We start from the raw sequence: 6,677 nt of genomic DNA, 5'->3' as shown, positions 1-6,677 counted from the left end.
GTGTGTGTGTGTGTGTGTGTGTGTGTCTATTACGGTTTTGCAATTACAGCTTTAAAGTGTATTTTATTTATTTTTTTAATGTAAAAGACAACATTTTTTTCCCATTGAACACAAAGTATTTTAGTTTTTAAACACACTGCACACTGGCAGGGAAAGAGAGATTTCTAAACTGCACTTTCTTTTGTCCACTCCTAAAAAAAAAAAATACCTTGGGAATACCTTGGGAATGGTATGACGGAGAATGTAAATGGTTTCGAAACCTTGACTTTTTCAAACCGCGGTATACCTTGAAGACAGTATCCGGCCCGTGTGTGTGTGTGGACGGGCGGCCGGGTGGGTGGGTGTGTGTGGGTGTAAGAGAGAAGGGGGGTGGTGCCTATTTAAAACATAAACCTGTTGATGTAAGTCACTGCCTCTTAGATCAATCATCTGATCCCTCAGCTCTCTCCATTACCCTTTAACCTTATTTTCTTTGCCATCCCCCAATGTGTATGACACATTCTGGTATTAATGTACGTACGCACACACACGTACCCCATTACTTTTCGTTTCTTGTCTTTCTCTATTTATCTCTCACTTCCCTCATTGTACTGTGGTTGGTCATGGCAAAGGAATCCCTCAAGTAGGTTGGGCGGAGGGTTCATCCGAGCTTGGCTGAGAGGTGGCGGGGTGTCTTTATTGTGTAAAAATATGTATTTATCCATTTTCTCTGGATGACTTTTAATTATAAATTATATCTTTGTGATCAAAACATCACTTTGTGATAAATAGAAAACACACGCTGCATTTTTGCATCTTTCATTGTGTGAAGCACTGCAGAGGGACAATGTTTTTTACATTAGATTGAAATGCCATTGAATGCAAGATAAAATACCTTTGAGATTGACTGGTGCATTGACAGGACCTCTGCATTCTCTCACGCTTCCAGTTGCATAGAAAAACGGTTCCGTGAATTAATTTTGAATCTGTGGGACAGACAACACGCTTGATGGCCAGCTAGATGAAAGCAATGTGCAGCAACGTATTTTTAATTATTCTTCTGTTTGATAATCAGGATCTGTTGATCACACTTGATCAAGGATTTACTTCCTATTCAATCCTGCCATCTGGCCCTTAGTTTTCCAGAGCTGAAAAACGCCTGAAAGAGGGGCTGTCCCACACCTACTGTACCGAGGATGTGTGCGTGCCGTGCGTTTCCTTGTTCAGGAGTGATGGAGTAGACCCGAGGGAGAAGGAGGGAGTCTGAATAGGATGGCTTGGATTCTGTTTAATAGGAGGCCAGCATGGCAAAAAAATGGGAGAAACAAAAGAATAGAGAACTGTGGCAATTTCAGAAGTGCACACAAAACACAAAAAGGAGCATGAGTGAACAAAAGCCTGCTCCTTTAAATTGTGTGCTGGTCAGTGAATCGTAAAGTCCCGCTTCTTCTCCAATGAAAATACTCCCCCTGTTCTGGGTTGCCTCTCTGTTTTGGGAACTCTTTTGAAATGCAATTAGCATTTCGTCCAGGCTCGACCTGTTACATCCAATGAAGTACTACCCTTTTTAATTTGGCCCTTTGGTCTCCGAGACTGTGGAGAGCACAACTTTGTTTAATCCCCTGAAAGTGCTTTTCTGTCTGCCTCCATCACTGTGTGTCATACAGGCTAATCAGTCAGCCAATGCTCAAACTAGAAAGCGCAGTAAATTGCTCACGCACTGGTTCCTACTCAATTGGAAATGCTTTCCTTTTTCTGTATTCCTTGCTTCCCACTATTTCCTAAGAATAAAAAAAGTTTTGTTTTTAGTTAGGGATGCGGGATGCCATTGGCTCAACTTAAGAGCAGCCAACCAAGGCTTGGTGGACAATACCTCAGGAAAACTCTCCCCCTCTCTCTCTCTCTGTTTCTTTTTTCACAGTAAAATGCACACTTGATTGGCAGCCTCTTGCCCCTGAAGGAGAAATGCCTGGTTGAAAAGTATCCTCTGACAATAGCTGGAAGGCTGACCTCATGCATTTTTGTTCTTTAGGGAGGTATTCATTCAAGTGTTTTCTACCTCCCCGTATGTGGAATGGCATTATTTGGCTCCAATTCAGCACTCTGCCATCCTCATTTCCCCCAAAATTGTTCTCCGCTTCTTGTTGGACTAATAGTAGGTTTTCTGTTTTTCTCCTCAAAATAAATAGAATTCTGTTTTGGGGTCTTGCGCTCCAAAATAAGCCAAGTGACTAACACAGAGTTTTTGTGTCAGATTTAATCATGTATATTTTAGCTCTACTCGCTTATTAAGTTTCTTAATTTCTTCTCCCCAACTTCTCTGCGCGGCGAGAACATTCACTGATCTAAAAATACCAGAGGGAGAAACTACATGCAAAGTGCAATTATGGGCTTGTGAGTTGACCGGGCACAGCAGCCGCGGCTACACCGGGCTGAGAACGGACGGTGGGTGGTTTCTGTGGTAGGGCCCGGCACACATTGGGCCGGTGGCATCGCTTAGCGTGAAGTGCAGCTCAAACAGAAAACAATCCAATAAACAGCAGAGGAGGCACCATGGTTTCGGGCCAAACACATGAGACTTATAAATACAAACTGAAAAATACAGCAGATAAAAAGAGGAATATTAGTTTTGCTCAATTGAATTTTTTGAACGGATTTATTTAACCAAGATATTTTTGAGTAAGCTCTTGCATCTGCATCATATACATGTCATATATACATTTTTTGTATAGTCTGACCTCTGAATAATAACCCGGGCCATTCCAACCCCAAGGCACTTTTCCATTTTTCCACTGTTTATATCCCAAAAGAATTGGCTTAGCAGTCACGCCATATATTATACATAAATACAGATTGACATACACAAAGGCTTATTATCACCTCCTTCTATATGCCTTTCTGCCTACCACACCATCTGTTTCTGTTTACTTATCTGTTTATCTCCGTCAGTATTGGTCATACTGTCTGTTTGCGTGGTCGGCGTTTAGTGTGAATCTGTCCGGAGGAGACGCACAAACATTCCAAGAACACACTGTTATATTAGTTGATGTTAATGACAGAGCAGTTTCTTTTTGTGGCCAGACTGACTCCATATCACCGACCAGAGCTGTAACATTGATGAATGAGATCCCACTGCAGGCCTCCCAGTGTCAGACAACTGGAGATCACTGTGTGTGTGTGTGTGTGTGTGCTTTGTGTGTGTGTGGGGTGTGTGTGGTGTGTGTGTTGCTGGTGTGGGGTGTGTGTGTGTGTGTGTGTGTGTGTGTGTGTGTGTGTGTGTGTGTCTGTGTGAGAGAGACTAACTGCCAGATATAACCACAAGCTCTTCACCAAAGGCGTCTCAGGACCAGGGAAGCCTCAGGGCAGGGATGCCTCATGGGAAAGCCCTTGATTAAAATTCTACGTACTATATTATCCCACACACCCTCTACCAAAAAAGGAAGTAAGAGAATTGCTTTCCTCTTTTAAAGCTTCAAATGCGTAGTTTTCTCGGTGATATAACTAGGGTAATGGCATAGTCCTTGGCTATGATTACAGAGGCTGGTACTTCACCTCGAGAGCTAAAGTGGTTACAACGCTATGACTGATTCTGTCTTCAATGAGAAAAACAATGGAGGCATATTTTTTTAGTTAACAAGAAGTAATTTAACTCGTTTACACGATCCTGTTCAAATCAATCTAAAATAAAAACCACAACAGCTAGAACATTCAATCCTTTTTGCAGCAGAAAGCTAAGGCTTCTATCTTTCGTATCATTACCTTGTGTCAGTACCTTTGATCAGGCTGTCCCGTTATCACGTTACGTGACGTCTGGTGCAAATTGGGGGGGGCTTCATTATTGTTGTAGATAAAAAACAAACAAAAAAAACACCTTTATAAACACTCAAAAAATTGAGCATTTCTCAAAAACAAATAAATGTGCATAGTTCAAATAACTTATGGAATGTAAAGAAATATTTTGTTCATGTTTCTACATTTAGAAATCTTTTGGATCGATATGTTTTTGTGTAAAAACACATCGGATTTCTAAATTTAGAATTTTGTTTATTGGTTTGTTGACTTACCTAACCATTTAGCTTAGGTTGTACTACTACTTCAGGGATATGAGGCAGTTGAAGATACTCCTAAGAAATGACATCACAATGAGCAATAATACTAATGTTGTCACTGGCGGACCATTTCTATTGCTTTCAATGGGGTTAAGTCCCTCACTGTAAAACATGAGCGCCTGTGACAGCTCGCATGATTATGTATACTTACAGGTTGTCAACAGCCCAAAACCTGACTTAACTACAGAATGGCACATGGCACGTGTTATACAGTGAATCCTGCAGTGTCATGCTTACTACCACCCTCTGACTGTTAAGTCTCAGGCATGCAGTGAATAATGGATGCCAAAGATTACAACACAGCGGTCAGGAGAAACCCTAGAGGCATCAGCGGGTGAGCACTGACCCCAGGAGCAGCCCTGCAACTAGACACCCCCCGTGCACCTCCAACAGGGATATCCAATAGATCTGTGTGTGTGTGTGTGTGCGTGTGCGTGTGCGTGCGTGTGTCTGCAAGGGCTCTGATGTAGTTTTTGTGAACCAGGCACCTAACACCGGTAGGCTGTTTTAAGAAGGGCTGACAGGTGACAGGGTCAAACCAACGTTGACCAGCACTGATGTTATTTCTGTTGACTGCTCAGGGTCTGAGTCTGTCGGGATGGCCTGTCTGGTGGTGAGCTGTCCATCACAGAGATACAGGAAAAAGGACTCTGTCTCCAAGAAGAAGGAAGTGATAAGATGTGTGACAGAGAGAGATCCTGTGGTGGAATGTAGCTAGATATATTTACTCAAGTATGTTCAAGGGACTTGTAATTTACCTGAGTTTTTTCTTGTCATGCCACTACTCCGCTACATTTCAGAGCGATATAGTGTATTTTTTACATTCACTTGACAGCTTTAGTTACTAGTTACTTTATAAATGTTGTTGATGTTTGTACACAGAACACATGTAGGTTGTTGTAGCAACATCATATTTGTTAAACAGAAGAAATGATTAGCCAATTTGACACTTTGTTGATTGACAGAACTGTTTTGATCGTTTCCAGTATCTAAAATGTGAGGATTTTTCTGTCTGCATTGAGTACTTTTACTTTTAATACTATGAGTAACATTTTAAATGCAGGACATGTAACAGAGTATTGTTTTCAATGTGGTATTAGTACTTTTACTTAAGTAAAGGATCTGAATACTTCTTCCACCACTGGAAAGATCAGAAGATAGAGAGGAGTGAATGCAAGAGATACTCTGTGCATGACGTATGCGCGTGTTTGTGTGTCCAGTTGCATGTGTGTGTTGTCGACTCATTGTTCCCTTTAGCTTTGATCTGAGCTTAGCCGTTAAAATGAGTGGACTTAGTGGTACTCCTGGTGTAGCTCAATGCCCGGCGCTAAGAAACTTTCCTGGCAAGCACAAAGCCTGCTTGTGCAAGAGGAGCGTAATTCTTAATGACTCTGCATATTGGAAAGAAGAAAGAAGTTAGCTGGAAGTATTATATGCTGGACAAAAATGGTTATGGTGATTGCAGGTTCAAGGCCAAGGCTAAAACCGATCAGAGTCAGATTTAAATAACAACTTTAGCAAATTGTAACTAACTAATGAAGAGTGATTTAGGATTGTTCCCAGCCAAATGTTATTTGAGCTTGATGACTTCAGAGTATATCTAACAATGCATTGTTGTTCTGTTGCGGATGAATCCAGTGATGTGCATCACACATTTAGCCAGTACTATATATAGTGTGGGTAATATTTACTGGACGTTGTGTGTTCCAGGAAGTAATGGAATATAAAAGAAAGTCAGCTGACTGAGGTTAGAGTCACAGAATAAGTCAATAAAAGCAATTTTGGATGTTCAGAATGTGCAGTCCCTTTAGTTGTGGTGTTGTCTGTGGCTTGTTCGAGCGCCAGGTCTCAGAGTCTTGGTCCCAGCCATCATTTTCTTTTCCTTTGGCACACGTTTTTTTGTGATGGACAGTGTGTTTTCATGCATTTCAGAACTCTCCAGTGTCCTGGCCTGTCACCCAGCTGTCTATCTGAGCATTGAGATCCTGCATTTTGGATGCATATGCTGACTATGCCAGCTCTGGGAAATGCATCCATGTATGCAAACGTGTGTGTGTGTGTGTGTGTACACATGCTACTGTGTCTCTGTGCACCTCTCCACATGGACTCTAACTCCCAGCCTTATCAATGTCAGAGGTCTGCGCCAGGCACTCCATGCTGCCTTTTGCTGTGACAGACAGATCAGTGGTCCCCCTGTAACCCCCAGGGTCAAGGTTGGCACAACACATGATGCCAGCATAAAAACTGCCCTGCCGCTTTTAAACAGACCTGTGCCATCCACACAGCATCTGCTTTGTGTTAGGCCCTTTGAAGGAAGTGCGGCGTCTGGGTCAGTGGACGCGAAAGGGACCACCCCTCTGTTTTGGAGAAGGGGGTTAGGAAGTTAGAGAGTTGGATGCTTGCTACCATCCATCTGAAAGATTGTGGTCTAAGTGATGTTAGGCAAGCATTTGAATGTTTGGAAGTGAGGTTTACTGAAGAAATAGTGTGGGAAGTCAGACCTTTTGTTCTGAAAACTGAAGCCAAACATGACATAGAGAGACTGAAATTAAAGGTCCCGTATTGTAAAAGTGAGATTTCCATGTCTTT

At 42.1% G+C, this 6,677-nt stretch overlaps 1 protein-coding gene across 1 annotated transcript in view; it reads left to right on the top strand.

Moving 5' to 3' along the window:
• The window catches only part of adgrv1 (adhesion G protein-coupled receptor V1), a 150,895-nt gene that overhangs the window by 5,398 nt on the left and 138,820 nt on the right, over positions 1-6,677 (top strand).

This window comes from Etheostoma spectabile, chromosome 5 (assembly GCF_008692095.1).
Source record: "Etheostoma spectabile isolate EspeVRDwgs_2016 chromosome 5, UIUC_Espe_1.0, whole genome shotgun sequence".
In the NCBI taxonomy this organism is placed as follows: Eukaryota; Metazoa; Chordata; class Actinopteri; order Perciformes; family Percidae; genus Etheostoma; species Etheostoma spectabile.
This window is presented reverse-complemented; position numbering and strand designations above follow the sequence as displayed.